Raw genomic sequence first — 15,901 nt, forward strand, 5'->3', positions numbered from 1 at the left:
CCCGATCCCAATCATCTAGCAATCTACAAAGGGATAAATGGATAATAATCGAAACCAACCCAAGACATTACTTATAGTTTATATATAGTCTCCACGTCATCATCTAGAAATATTACTGTACTAAACACTATCTCTCCAATGCAAACATCAATGTTACTTAACTAAATTTAGTCCTCTTTTTCTCTCGTTGTGTCTTAGATATCGTGTTGAAACCAGGTCTAGGTCTTATGTAAGATTCAGTTTCTTACTCTTTCTTTATTTAATTGTTTGGCTCATCATCTTTTAACCTATGTGTCAGCTAAGTTAATGCTATAGAAACTGAAAGACGTGGAGGATTAGGACTGCTCCACTCTCTGAGTCCGTGTTTCCCGCTGTTATAGTTTGCTTGATCGTCTGTTATGAAGTGAAGGCTGCATTCAGTAGTAGGCTGGTTGTTGGATGTCAGGGTTGGACTTTGTTGCGACCTACCATCAGCCTGCACGTCCAGGAGCGTACGTGGCAACTGCCGGTATACATGTAGTGATGGTCACGTCCTCTTGGAAGCTAATCAAACCGGATGAGAATGATATGTACTGGTAGAAGCCGCACCAACCAACAACCCCATCTCTATCCTCACAGATGTCCAAAGAGAACCCAAGCATAGCAGTAGAGTACTGACATGACAGCAGTGATAACGTTGGTCGGAGCAAGAGTTCATAGTATAACATGGTAACTTAAAAAAAAAATAGACGAAACCATCTTAACACGATTGTGAACCCTTTTTAAAAAAAATTACGGAGGATTACGGAGTTCATAGTATAGCAGTGATAACGTTGATACCGAAGGATTACGGAGGAGGCTATATTAGCGCAAAAAAATTAACTCCATAAAATCAAGAACTATTGCGGTTATAGTTCATAGAATTACTATCAGACGCGCAGGACAGCGGAAGACGTCTCAATATAGACGAGCGCGTCGAGCATTTTCGTGCAGTTGCCGACGTCCTTCAAGTCCCCGCGCGGTTCGTCCTAGTGCTCCAGATGTAGCACCTCCGAGGTATCCACACGTACAGGGAGGAAGCGTCACGTACCGAACTGCTAGGTTCACGATGGCGGCTAGACGAGAGCAAGAGGCGGACGACTGCTCATTAACTGGTGATGAATTAGGGTTCACTTAACCGCGCCTCTGCCCCCTCATTATATAGGCGTTCTTCTGGGCTTCTTGAGAGCACCTAGAGGGGGGTGAATAGGTGATCCTGTAAAACTTGAAAACTTAAGCCACAAAAACTTGGTTAAGCGTTAGCACAGTAAATGCCAAGTGGCTAGAGAGGAGTCAAAACACAATAACCACAAGAAATCAATCACAGAGATGGCACGGTGGTTATCCCGTGGTTCGGCCAAGACCAACGCTTGCCTACTCCATGTTGTGGCGTCCCAACGGACGAGGGTTGTAATCAACCCCTCTCAAGCGGTCCAAAGACCCACTTGAATACCACGGTGTTTTGCTTGCTTTTTCTCAATCCCGTTTGCGAGGAATCTCCACAACTTCTCTCGCCCTTACACTTGAAGTTCACAAAGAAGCACGGAGCAAGGGAGGGATTGGCAACGCACTCAAGACAAGAAATCACAGCAACACCACGCACACAAGTCGCAATGAGAGCTCACAACACAACTCAATGAGTTCACCACTCAACTAGAGCTCTAATTGCTATCGCAAAGAATCAAAGGCGCGGAATCGATGTCTTGGTGCTTAGGAATGTTGTAGGAATGCTTGGTGTGCTCCTCCATGCGCCTAGGGGTCCCTTTTATAGCCCCAAGGCAGCTAGGAGCCGTTGAGAGCAATCTAGGAAGGCTGATCTTGCCTTCTGTCGACTGGCGCACCGGACAGTCCGGTGCACACCGGACACTGTCCGGTGCCCGATTTCTTTCCTTAAATGGCGCAGTCGACCGTTGGCAGCTTGAGAGCCGTTGGCGCACCGGACAGTCCGGTGCCTCCTTCTAGCCGTTGGCTCGGCCATGTGTCCCGCGCAGATCGCGCGGGCGACCGTTGGCTCACCGGACAGTCCGATGCACACCGGACAGTCCGGTGAATTATAGTCGTACGTCGCCGATGAATTCCCGAGAGCGACGAGTTCGCCTGTGAACGGCCCACCGGACAGTCCGGTGCACCACCGGACAGTCCAGTGAATTATAGCCGTACACCGCCGTCGGAGTCCCGAGAGCAGCCTGTTCGCCAGAGCCAGCCTGGCGCACCGGACACTGTCCGGTGCACCACCGGACAGTCCGGTGCTCCAGACTGAGCAAAGTCTTGGCTGCTCGAGCCAAGACATTTCCAGTTGGTCTTTTCCTGTTTCCAGCACTTAGACACAATACATTAGTCTCTAAAACAATGTACTAAGTCTGAGAAACATACCTTTATCCTTGATTTGTACTTTGTCCACCATTTTACACTTAGGCACTTGTGTTGGACACTAAATCACCAAAATACTTAGAAATGGCCCAAGGGCACATTTCCCTTTCAATCTCCCCCTTTTTGGTGATTTATGCCAACACAATATAAAGCAAGTAGAACAAATACAAAATCAATTCAAATAAGAACTCAAATTGTTTTGATTCAAATTTGACATATATGGATCATCCTTTGCCACCACTTGGTTTGTTTTTGCAAATCAAACTCAAATTTCTATCTCTAAGTCAAACACACATGTTAAGACATAAAGAGAGTCATTCCAAGAGAAATTGATTTAAGATTTCAAAAACTCCCCCTTTTTCCCATAATCATCACTTCTCCCCACAAGAAGCCAACTTTTGACAAGAGAGACAATAAAAGAGTTTTGACAAACCAAAAGCTCTAATCTACTATTTTCAAAATTTCTCAAGTGGTAGCTGATCCATCTATTGCTTTGGCCTTTATTTTCTCCCCCTTTGGCATCAAGCACCAAAACGGGATCAATCTTGGCCCTTTAACCCCATTGCCTCACCAAAATCTTCAAATAAGAGTACAAAGGCAATAAGAGTATAAAGACGGTAAGAGTAGTCTGCCGTTCTGCCGTTCTGCTATTCTGCAATGTCAACCGTCCGTTCACCGTTCTGCGATCTTAGCCGTCCGATCCTGCCTACCAACCCCACACGGCCTCTCCCAGACTCCCACCCTGCCTTCCGCCGCCAGCCTGCATCTCGCAACCGTCCACGCGAGCAAAGAGCCCTCGTTCCCCTTCCGCTCGAGTCCATCGCCGTCGCAGACCGCGGAGGAGCTCGCCACCCAGATCGAGCAGCAGACGCTCGATGAGCAGAAGACCGAGGTGAGATTTCGCACACGCTCCTCCCGTTTCCGCAACCCTAGCTAGCTCTCGCTACTCCCTTCGCATCAACCGCCTCCCACTCCCCTCATCTGCGCGAGCCGCAACCGTCGTCCGTCGAGCCGCCGACGCCACGCCAGGCCTCCACGCCGAGCCTCCGAGCGAGGCGCGACCGCGCCTCCGAGCTACGTCGCCCCGGACCGCCGGCGCTGGGCAGCCGTGAGCTTCGACCAAACCTGCCCGCGACCAGGCTGAGGCGCCGCCTACCCGAGCTCCGCCCAGGCCGCCCGCCCGCTCGGCAGGACGACTGGACGAGCTCCTCGCCGCGGGCGCCGAGCAGCCGAGATCCTCTCGCGAACGGCTTCCGGTCTCCGCTTCCCCCGTACGCAGTGGGCACCATGGACCCTTCCGGTCTCCGCCAGAACCCGCGCCAGCCCGGACGCGAGCCCCGCCCCCGCCCCTACCCCGAGGCCGCGCAGCTATCTGGCATGCCCCTTCTATTCACTTCCTGCCATGCGAAACCGAGTGGAAGGCAAAGCCTTACCTGGTTATCTATAATGGGACCTGATCTAATTGCAAGCGTACACACGAATTTTGCCTACTAGCTTCGATTCTTTGTGCCTCCAAAACTCATGAGATGCTTGCTAGCTGCAGGAAGTCTGGGTTTTATTTAGGCACATTTTAGGGCATTTAATTGGTTGAACCAATTTGGTTCAGAGAAAAATGTTCCGTTCCTACCATAGAACGAGCGAACGTTAATTTAACCTGTGAAACTCTGATAGCCAGGGTAGAATTGCTTTACGGTACCCTGGATATTAAGATACTATTCATTCTCTCACTGCTTTTTTGAGTAAATAATTTATGGAGGGATGGATTTTTTTCAATGCAACAGGTCCTTTGTTCCTGCATTTCATTCTCTTTTGGGAGCATAAAGCTCTGTTTCAAGGGGCTACTTCATGTTTTGGGGGGCAAGGCACACACCACAGATGTCCCTTATTCCACAATCCCACAAAAATACTCACATAAGAGCCCATACTTGAAAGTAGAGGACTCTCTGTATGAGATTCCAATCATGACAAACCTTTGTGTGCATGTGCGTTTAGTCGTTTACATCCATGTCCTGTCTGCGAGCTTAAGTAACTGTAGCATTTTGTTTTCTTTTTGTATTCCCATCTAGCATTTTTCATGGAGTCAATTAGCTTAGTGGCCAAGCAGTACAAGGCCTTTTTTGTTTTTGAGTGAGCCCCATGTGGCCTCAAATCAAATGATAAAATGTACTTTATATGGAGTAAAATTTTGGTGGTAGTTGCTGAAACAATGATTTCTTTTGGTAGAATGCTTTGGAGCAGTTGGCATCCATTGATCTCATCGAGCTATGAAAGGAGGCCAGAATTGAGCGTTGTCGTGCAACTAGAGACTTGAGTAGCTGTGGTCGCTATGTGCACCATGTGCTTAACTCATGTGGCCATGCCTCATTATGTGCTGAGTGCAGCCAAAGATGTGACGTCTGCCCAATCTGCAGGAGTCCAATATCGGACAATGGAAATAGGGTTCACCTATGTCTTTACTACAAGTGCCTGGAAGCGGGCCTTATTTCTAAGCAGCACGATGACAAGTTTCAGGAAAAGGAAGACCATGTCAATCCTGTTAGCATGGATGTCCAGCGGCTGCATTCATTGTTTGATGTTGCAGTCCAGAACAATCTTACTTCCCTTATTTGCCACTATATCCTCCTCTGGAGGCTGCCTATGCATTTCCATACCACATCTTTTTCTGTTGGTTTCTTAACATTTTGACCAGATATCACAGATGTTTGTTTGGATGAGAATGCTATGTCAAGTGATCCACTTCTGGCTTTTCTTTTGGATGAGGTGGTCATCAAGGACTGGTGCAAGAAGGCTGTTAATGCGCTCATTACTGAGATTGGCGTGATCTGTATCCAAAAACTCTAGATTCAGTTACGTGGTTTATATACATTTTTATTATGTTTCGCTTTTCATGTGTTCAAGGCCACACATGTTGAGGGACAGATCCCCTACTCTATCCCCTATTTCAAACTCCACTTTGCAAACACAATCATAGGTACTCATTTATGTATATTTTAAAAAATTCTTCTCTAAATTTTTTCTATGTAGTAAAATTTAGTGCATCCTAAAATATACTCTATAATTTATGATTTATGAAACAACGGCTAAACAATTACAACCTTCGAATTATTTGTTTAAACAAACTAAAAACCTTTGAATAATGACGAGGTACAGTTGGTGCTTGCTACTATTCCATTACTTGACATATATAATGTGACCATCTTGTGACTCATCATCTCAGTATTTATGTAATTATGCAGTCCATTCATAACTTTGCTAATGCTTCTATGGCCACTGCTTATGAAAAGAAATGGCCATTGTATCTTCGTACCAAGAACACTATTTTGAAGAAATATGATGGCAAGTAAGGGTCTTGCTAAACTGTTATCTCATTATTTTTCAGGTCTTACTGATGGTGTCTTTTCTCTGGCTCAGCATGTTTATCTGTGCACTTGATTTGTTTACAGGTTCAAGTATCTTCAGTTTCTTGTTTTACCATATCCAATCTAATTTGTGCATGGGCCTCCGACGACGCCATGGTGATCAAGGTAGACAGCGTCAATAGCCATGACACGTTGCTCGCCGTCGTCCAGGTCATCGCCGACCTCAACCTCGTCATCTATAAGGCATACTTCTCTGATGGCAGCTCGTTCATGGACGGTCAGTCAATACCCAAATCTTCCCTCTTTGCCTTGTTACTTTTGCCACTCCGGCGATGTATGAATCTTTTTTTTTGTATCTTTGTTCTTCTATTATAATCTCTATTCAGTGTTCAATGTTACCGACCGTGAAGGTAACATGGTTCTCGACGCCTACCATATTACATCCAGAAGGTAATCGACGAGTTCCAGAAAGATCTGGGTGTCTGAATTATTTGATTCTGACCAGGTTACCGTGCTGTTTCTCGCAGACGTTGGAGGCGGATGACTGGTACTACCTAGAGGCACGCAACACGGTGGGCATCGTGGCGTTGGAGGACTACACCTCCATTGATCTCACAGGCACAGACCCGGGCCTGCTATTCGAGGTATGCATGGTGCTCGCCGCCATGGGCTCTGTGGTCTAGAGTGCGGAGTTGTGGACGCACAACATGCACGTGGCTGCCGTTGTATGTAAATATGTAGTTATGTAAGGTAAAGTAGCTGCATTGCTTGGAACCCACATTCACACTCACCTCCGTACCAACTTACGGACACTTTGCTATATCTTTTAAGTTATGTAAATATCTATTTTTAGTAATACTAACAAAAGTATAGAATAATATTTAGTGTTTTTACATATCAATGTATTTTATAATATTGATTCCGTAGCAACGCATGGTACATTTGTTTCATTTAAGGGATATGATGGGGGAGCAAAATGTCTAGATGATTTATTATACTCTGAAAATACTCATGGAAACAATTTCATTCTTTATAATATGCATGTAGTATCTTTTTTTAACTAAAAGTGGATAACTGGATGTAGTTGTTGTGTGCCTTATACTAATCACAAAAATGGTTCACACGGTCCATCCTCCGTTGTACAATGTATAGCCAGCCATGGCAGAAAACCATACATTTGTCTTTTGAATGCGCCCCCTTCCTTACTGTAATTTTACCAATTTATTCAGCTCAAGGAATGGTTTGGACGTTTGGTCATGTCCCCCCCCTCTAAAAAAGGAGATTGATATGGCTCTTAGGTATCATTATGCATAGGTAGCTAAGTGATAAATTAACTTGGGAGTGCTAATCTCTCTTGTACTCTGTCATGATAGGGATTTATAATTGCATCAACAGCTACTGAGGAGATGAGGCACTGATAACACCCTTAGCTTTCTGTTGTGTACCAACTACCAAGCACCAAAATATTCCTCCCTATCATGCCTGAATTAAGAGAGGTTACATTTGTCTGCTTACCTTCTTTCAGGTACCGCGAACATGTTGTATGAATCAATAGAGACACCAAGTTGAAACTTTTAAGGAAGGGTATCTTAACACATATATATGCGCCCATGGTAATCAGACAACATGGATATGTTTTTCTTGATATTGTGTTCATAAATGTGCCCATGGTCTAGGTAAAGTAAAACATTCTTGGGACAGTCAGGGCTGTGAGAAAACATAATAAAATATATGTAGCTCATGTAATATCAATTTTTTGAAGTTGTATTCCTTGGTACACAACTCTTTTCTACTACTATTTTTATAGCTTGAAGTTGCATTTTAAGCGTTGAGCTATCACATTGTAGACTAACTTGTACATTTTTTCTTTTGCAGTCCTTCTTGCTTACTTTCACATTAGTTATGGGAGCTCTAATGTTCATGTTGATGTCACTGAGACAAGGTAAGAATTATGAATCTTCTGAAACAGACATTTGGGGGTGTTCTGCTATAATTTACGATGATTAATTTTCCCCTGCAATTTGGCAGGCATACAAACATTTGCTCTCTGTTTTTCTATCCAACATGACTTAAATAAAGGAACTATTTCTTAAAAGTCTTCTATTTAGTTTCATCCTTTGGAAAACAAGTCTGCTATAAAGGAACTATTTTCTTTTAATCCACCATGGAGCAGATTCATGGCTGAATGTTGATCTTTTTGACCTTCAGAGCTTATAGTTTATTTTCTTGCTATATCTTCCTTTCTATTTATTAACCAAAAAATTAAAAAGCTGACAAATATGTATCCTAATTAATCTAAATTTAAACCTCACTTGTCGGCATGTGATATCATGTCTAAAATTTTCGCTTTGTCAAGCACACTTTCATGTAGTTGTAACCATCAACAAGACTACTCATGTAGTTCAAGCTATCTGTTCACCTACTTAAAAGTAGATATTTAAAGCTTACTACAGCTGGAGTTCAATCTCTGGGGACATGAATGAATTGTGTTATTTGTTGATACGAATTATCTAATAGTTAGATACTCAGGTTAGTGTATACTTTTAGAACATTGTAGTTGGTATATCTCTACTACTTATTAAGTAAGCAATAGTAGTCTGCCTCTGACAAGTTCTGTCGTTCTGCCTCTGAACCCGTTCTGCCCAGCCCCGCGCCAAAAAATTTCTTGTTCTTGCAACCAGAGACATTAGTCCGAGCAACAAACAACACACCAACGTGTCTGAGCAACAAATAACACACACCAACGCTTAAATTCTGAGGCTTATTTACTATGCAATCACCCTATTGGCGAGCCAATTCTCTAACTTAACTAAAGGATCACCATATTCATGAGTCAAATCTCAAATTTGGCTTTCCTTTACAATTTTAAATTCCCTTTAGAAATCTCCTATAATATTGCTTTTCTATCTTTTCAGTAGAATATAGAGTAAAATCCATGGACCGTCAAATTTATGCCAAAACCTCCTAGCCCTAACCACAGCCGTATCGACCTTTCTCCAGCAGTCTGTTAGTGGCAAAATTTTCCTTCTGATGTAAAATACGGTGTATGTGTCACTTGCGTTTTCACTAATTGAACATTTTATTTTGGATGGTTCAAGTGTGTGCTTGTGTATATTAACTATGAGAACATTGTTTTGTAGCGAGGTACGACAGAGTCCAGTGATTTGAAAAAAGGTTTGGTTAATGCTATTCAAGACCTATATGATGTTGTTCATCATGAAGCGTTTTCAGTTGATATGAGGTCTGATGTTTGTCTGTGTTCCTTCTACCTTATCCTCAGATTTTGTGCCCTTACACTTTCACTTTGCTAAAGCCCTTTGTTTATATATGTTAGTGGCCACATTGAAGACTGGGATCAAATTAATTTAGCAAGGGCTGAAGGTCACCTCTTCAATAAACTCAAGTGGCCAAATGATCCCAAATTGGTATTTTCTAAGTACTGAATGCACATTTTGCTATTGTGTATTTATTTTTTTGGTAGCCTGCATTTTTCTTTAGTCATTAGTCTGATCTGTTCTTTTGTAATCTGCCCAGAAAGACTTGATCAAGAGATTGTATTCACTTCTGACAATTAAAGAATCTTCTGCAACTATCCCTAAAAATTTAGAAGCAAGGCGAAGTCTTCAGTTCTTTTACGACCTCACTGTTCATGGAAATGCCTGTTGCACGGCCTGTTTCGGAAATGGTCTCCTTTAGGTGGGGCTCCTTTAGTCTATTTGCTTGTTCATTTAGTTGTGGACTTGCCACTTCTCTTTTTGTTGCAATTTGATTATTTTATTCTGTGCATTTTTCCCCTGGTTTGGCTGTTCAATTATACTATTTTCTTACATTCTGTGTCTTCATGTTTTGTTATGCAGTGTGTTTACTCCATATTACTCTGAGATTGTACTCTACAACATGGCTGAACTTCAGAAGAAAAACGAAGATGGTACAACTACACTGTTTTATCTCCAGAAGATTTACCCAGGTCTGGGCTTTACTTCTTTCCGTTTTCCATGAGCGCTGAAAGGAATACCTGGATTCTCTATAGTGTAACCTTCTCTTGTGATCCTTCAGTTATATTTGTTTTCCTGTTGTGATGTGTATGTCTAACAAACTTGGAAGTTAAAATTTCTTCCAAAACGGTCGTGTTTCTCCCCCAATTACTTGTGCATGTCTCCGCCATAAATTTAGGGCATTGCAATTGCTAGATGGTTATTTCTGCAGTGCTACACTGACAAAACAACAACATACCTGTGATTTTTCTTCAGTTACCAGTGGTAGATGGTTATTTCTGCAGTTGCAGTACATCTTGATCATGTAACTTAAGATCTAGCGCTACAGCCTACAGGTAAGTGTACTCTCTTGCTGATCGATCAGACAACAGCATCACCTAGCATTCCTGTGATTTTTCTTCAGTTACCAGTGCTGATTTCAAAAGTCAACAATGTCATATATCTAAGAATGGAGGTAGTACAATTTATTTGTAATTTTTATTGAGCCGATCACTGCATTTCGTCAGGTCCTTGCTACTAGAGTTACAACATGGCTGTTAGACAGAGCTGGACGACGCATCCTTCTCAGTTCTCATTGTAACTGTCGCTTCCCTGTGAAATAACTAGCTTGCATGCTTTCTTTGTAACTATTGACTTAACACTGTCTTCAAATGACATATTTCTACCTCTGGCATGACTCTATGCCTTCTTGCCGTTTCTGTGGTATTTTTCTCAAGGTATGTTCAAGTTTCTTTATCTAGGATTCGAGTGAGAAGATGATAAAACTTTATTGGTAATGCGTGCCTTATGCAGATCCTGTACAATATCTACTGAGGTTTCTTCTAATCCTTTTTTATGGTTCGTTTTTTTCCAGGATAACATTTCATAGGATTCTAACTCGTACTACATCTTAACAATGATCTCCCTTTGTTGGTATTGTGGTATGTGTCAGTTTTGTTTCTTCTGAAAAATGGATACAGATGTGGAACCTATGCCAAAATAATGACCCGTGCAACTGTATATGTTCAGTCTTTCGTCATTACCTTCTCGTTTGGTATGGGTGCCATTCCATGGCTCATGATGTCTGAGGTAAGCTACTTCTTTCTCTACTTCTTTGCTAGCTCATTGTCTGCCTGAACTCCCCACTGCCCCCATTTCTTCTCCGCCATGATGCGTGGGCATAGGAGGATGTTCGTGGCCGCACAACGGCAAGAGACAGGTACACAGGACGCCTAGGCGGCGGTGACGCGGGGAGGCCGCGAAGGACGCCACACGGGGGCTGCGGCACGAGCTCGACGCCGAGCGGGCCTCCGTGGAGACAGTAGCCAGATCTGGCCATTGAGTGCCCCGACGCCGCTGCTTACTCATCCATCGCCGCGGTGACCTGCTCCCCCTCGGGCATATCTGTCCATTGACACCAAGCATGTTCTTTCCTGAACTGTTCTAAAAGTTCAGTTTCATGGTTGTTTATTCTTTTGATCAGGAAGGAGAGAAAGGGAGAATCGGTTAGAAGAAAGAAGAGTCCGAAAGCTAAGTAATTTACCTCAACTTTACTGCCCATGTTATTAAGATCTATTGATGATCGTCCCACTTACTCCTAGGATGCACAGACTTAATGGATCCTGGACTAACATATTTATCACGGGTTTTGGGTTGTCTTCCTTCCCAGTTTTGTTTTACCAGTGGAGACACGGAGATTGGAGGACAGAAGGGCGCAGCACAGGACTACAGCGAGGTGGGAAGGCCAGATCAAGCAGGAGACAACAAGAGGTGGGCTGCTGCTCATTCACAATTTGATATGTTTGTTTTTCGTTGTTACAGCTGAACTGTACATGCAGTTTGAAACATGCTGTTACTGATGTGTTTGTCTGTTACAGGATGTGATAAATGGTGATCTCTGCGAGCAGTATCCCTCCCTCCCAGCTGATATGTAGAGGAAGATTGCTGATCATCTGGATAGAACTCCGACGCCTGCAGCACTGCTTGGTGAGGATTGCCAAGGAGGAAGACTAGAACAGACAAGAGCAGCGCTAATCAGTGACAGAGCATGATGCCATCCAGATGGGACAAGATAAGTAAGCAGTCTTATATAGTTTGCCCACTCGAGTTTTGTATATCTTGACATAAATGAATTATGCAAATGTTGCTAGAGTTCTTTTAGGTTGAAGCTTTTGCTTAGTTCAGTGTTGCTATCGGAAAGCTAAAATTATTTTCTTGCCACCTCCTCTGCATTGTTTTACTGCTTCAGCTCATGGTGCTTCTAATCGAGTACTATAGAAAGCATCTCTCTTGATAAATCGTTGTGTGCAAATATACGGTTCTTATATAATCCATCATTAGAGTATGATGCGTGCTTTATTCTGTGTGCTTCCCACAAAAAAGAGTAGCCTATTATAAACTTTGTATTAGAGCACATGACGTTCTAAGTTTTGACCACATTTCTCTGCTATTATAATGCAGCCATAAAGATTCAATTGTTATGTTGGGCACCATAAAGATGTTTGGCACCATTCTTCCCAAACATTTATCTACTATTATAATGCATGCTTTATTCAATTTTTAGGATTGTTAGGAGTGAAGTCTTAGTCTCAAGATAGCATATTGCTGTTTGCCTATATTATTTAGTGTCGATTATAATTAGTATTGTTGTTTAGTGCTTGGTTCATACTACATCTAGGCAGTGTTCTAAAAGTTTGGGAGGAATGGAATAGGATAACGGTCGGCTAACATACATGTTTTCTTCAGCAGCCGTGGTAATGAATTTGAATACTGTAGTTACTATAATGAATGTTTTTTAACTTCTCTACTCTTCTTTACTAATCTTTTAGAACAGTGTCCTTTTCTATTATTTTTATTACTTCACTGTGTTGATTGTCTTGGTGTTTATACTCTTCTTCAGTTGTTCTCTGTGCCAACTGTGGTCTTGTACGAGCCTTCTCTTTGGTAGCCTAATAGGATTTTGTGTCTTTTGTTTATCTTTGGTATTTAATCTTATACTAAATTGGTTCGTTTGATTTTCAGGGCATGTTATGGTGTTCTCTGGTTTCTCATCGAGAATAGCTCTTTCTCTTTCGTCAAGAGTTTCACCAATGGCTTGTAACAACTGGATGTAAAACATTTTTTGTTTTTTAATCGATGTAGTGTGTTTTTGCATTACAGTCCATTGTGGCTATGGGGGCGGCACATGTAGTGTGTAGTCATCGTGAATTTAATAGTAACTAGCTCTGCAGTTGTGATTGGTTTATGAATGTGTTTGGTTGGACCTATCAATTGGATGTTTGTTGGCTACATCACATATTCTTTTAAGTTTACTTTGTGTGGTCGTTGATGTTGTATTTATAAAGTGCAGGTTCATTGTTTTAACTCCCGTGGCAACGCACGGGCATATACCTAGTAAGAGTATAAAGATGAACTTGGAAAAGTTACTCTTTTCATCAGAGTGCAGTGGAAGTCTTGCATGGTCCAAGTCCACCTTTTCCCTTTCAATCCTCCTTTGAGACTAAAACAACCAAACTCAAGAATATGGTTAGTCTCAAAGGGTCAAGTTGTAGCACAACTCCCCCTAAATATGTGCATCACTTGCAAAAAGGACTTGTGAGGTCCAGGGAGTGTTTGTACAACTTGAGCACCACAATAAGCAACAAAATGCAGAATGAACATGATCAAAGGCATAAACACATGTATGCTACAATTCAATCCAAGTTCCGCGAATCTAGGACATTTAGCTCACTACGCAGCCTGCAAAAGGTCTTTTCATCTAAAGGCTTAGTGAAGATATCGGCTAGCTAGTTCTCGGTGCTAACATGAAACACTTCGATATCTCCCTTTTGCTGGTGGTCTCTCAAAAAGTGATGCCGGATGTCAATGTGCTTTGTGCGGCTGTGCTCAACAGGATTTTCCGCTATTCGGATAGCACTCTCATTGTCACATAGGAGTGGGACTTTGCTCAGATTGTAGCCAAAGTCCCTGAGGGTTTGCCTCATCCAAAGTAGTTGCGCGCAACACTATCCTGCGGCAACATACTCGGCCTCAGCGGTGGATAGGGCAACGGAAGTTTGTTTCTTAGAATTCCATGACACCAGGGACCTTCCTAAGAATTGGCACGTCCCCGACGTACTCTTCCTATCGACCTTACATCCAGCATAGTTGGAATCTGAGTACCCAATCAAGTCAAAGTTAGACCCCTTTGGATACCAGATCCCGAAGCAAGGCGTAGCGACTAAATATCGAAGAATTCGCTTCACAACCACTAAGTGACACTCCTTAGGATCGGATTGAAATCTAGCACACATGCATGCGCTAAGCATAATATCCGGTCTACTAGCACACAAATAAAGTAAAGACCCTATCATAGACCGGTATGCCTTTTGATCAACGGACTTACCACCTTTGTTGAGGTCGGTGTGTCCGTCGGTTCCCATCGGCGTCTTTGCGGGCTTGGCGTCCTTCATCCCAAACCGCTTTAGCAAATCTTGTGTGTACTTCGTTTGGGAGATGAAGGTGCCGTCCTTGAGTTGCTTCACTTGGAACCCAAGGAAGTAGTTCAACTCGCCCATCATCGACATCTCGAATTTCTGCGTCATCACCCTGCTAAACTCTTCACAAGACTTTTGGTTAGTAGAACCAAATATTATGTCATCGACATAAATTTGGCACACAAAAAGATCATCATCGCAAGTCTTCGTGAAAAGAGTTGGATCGGCTTTCCCAACCTTGAAAGCATTAGCAATTAAAAAGTCTCTAAGGCATTCATACCATGCTCTTGGGGCTTGCTTAAGTCCATAGAGCGCCTTAGAGAGCTTACACACGTGGTCGGGGTACCGTTCATCCTCGAAGCCAGGGGGTTGCTCCACGTACACCTCCTACTTAATCGGCCCATTGAGGAAAGCGCTCTTCACATCCATTTGGTACAACCTGAAAGAATGGTGAGCGGCATATGCTAGCAAGATACGAATTGATTCTAGCCTAGCCACAGGAGCAAAAGTCTCCTCAAAGTCCAAACCTGCGACTTGGGCATAACCTTTTGCCACAAGTCGAGCCTTGTTCCTCGTCACCACCCCGTGCTCGTCCTGTTTGTTGCGGAACACCCACTTGGTTCCCACAACATTTTGCTTGGGACGAGGCACCAGTGTCCAAACTTCATTGCGCTTGAAGTTGTTGAGTTCCTCCTGCATGGCCAATACCCAGTCCGGATCTAGCAAGGCCTCTTCTACCCTGAAAGGCTCAATAGAAGAGACAAAGGAGTAATTCTCACAAAAATTAACTAATCTCGAGCGAGTAGTTACTCCCTTGCTAATATCACCCAATATTTGGTCGACGGGATGATCCCTTTGGATCGTCGCTCGAACTTGGGTTGGAGGTGCCTGAGGTGCTTCTTCCTCCTCAACTTGAATATCCTGTGCTCCCCCTTGATCATGTGCCTCCACTTGAGGTACCTGTTCGTCATCTTGGGTTGGGGGATGCACCATAGTTGAGGAAGACGGTTGATCTTGCTCCAATTGTTCCTGAGGCCGTACATCTCCAATCGCCATGGTGCGTATCGCGGCCGTTGGAACGTCTTCTTCATCTACATCATCAAGATCAACAACTTGCTCTCTCAAATACAACGTCGCTAGAGACTTCAACCAAACCTGATGATTTGTTGAAGACCCTATACGCCTTTGTATTTGAATCATAACCTAATAAAAACCCTTCTACAGCTTTGGGAGCAAATTTAGAGGTTCTACCTTTCTTCACAAGAATATAACATTTGCTCCCAAAAACACGAAAGTACGATACATTGGGTTTGTTACCAATTAGCAGCTCGTATGAAGTCTTCTTGAGGAGGCGATGAAGATAGACCCTGTTGATGGCGTGGCAAGCCGTGTTCACGGCTTCCGACCAAAAATGCTCGGGGGTCTTGAACTCTCCAAGCATAGTCCTCGCCATATCAATGAGCGTCCTGTTCTTCCTCTCTACCACACCATTTTGCTGAGGTGTGTAGGGAGCAGAGAACTCGTGCTTGATCCCCTCCTCCTCAAGGAACTCCTCCACTTGAAGATTCTTGAATTCGGACCCGTTGTCGCTTCTTATCTTCTTCACTTTGAGCTCAAACTCATTTTGAGCTCTCCTTAGGAAGCGCTTGAGGGTCCCTTGGGTTTCAGACTTATCCTGCAAAAAGAACACCCAAGTGAAGCGGGA

The 15,901-nt window shown here is 43.3% G+C and overlaps 1 long non-coding RNA gene across 1 annotated transcript; it reads left to right on the forward strand.

The window, feature by feature from the left end:
- Positions 1 to 6,815: 6,815 nt before the first annotated feature.
- On the forward strand, positions 6,816 to 12,870 carry LOC103634699 (uncharacterized). The gene is made up of 10 exons (XR_002264245.1): positions 6,816 to 7,360; positions 7,623 to 7,689; positions 8,888 to 8,988; positions 9,082 to 9,172; positions 9,282 to 9,443; positions 9,605 to 10,662; positions 10,751 to 11,255; positions 11,391 to 11,491; positions 11,599 to 11,796; positions 12,743 to 12,870. It is a non-coding gene; the product is annotated as an uncharacterized lncRNA (long non-coding RNA).
- The last annotated feature ends 3,031 nt before the right edge of the window (positions 12,871 to 15,901 follow it).

The sequence above is a fragment of the Zea mays genome, chromosome 8, assembly GCF_902167145.1.
Source record: "Zea mays cultivar B73 chromosome 8, Zm-B73-REFERENCE-NAM-5.0, whole genome shotgun sequence".
NCBI classification, from domain to species: domain Eukaryota; kingdom Viridiplantae; phylum Streptophyta; class Magnoliopsida; order Poales; family Poaceae; genus Zea; species Zea mays.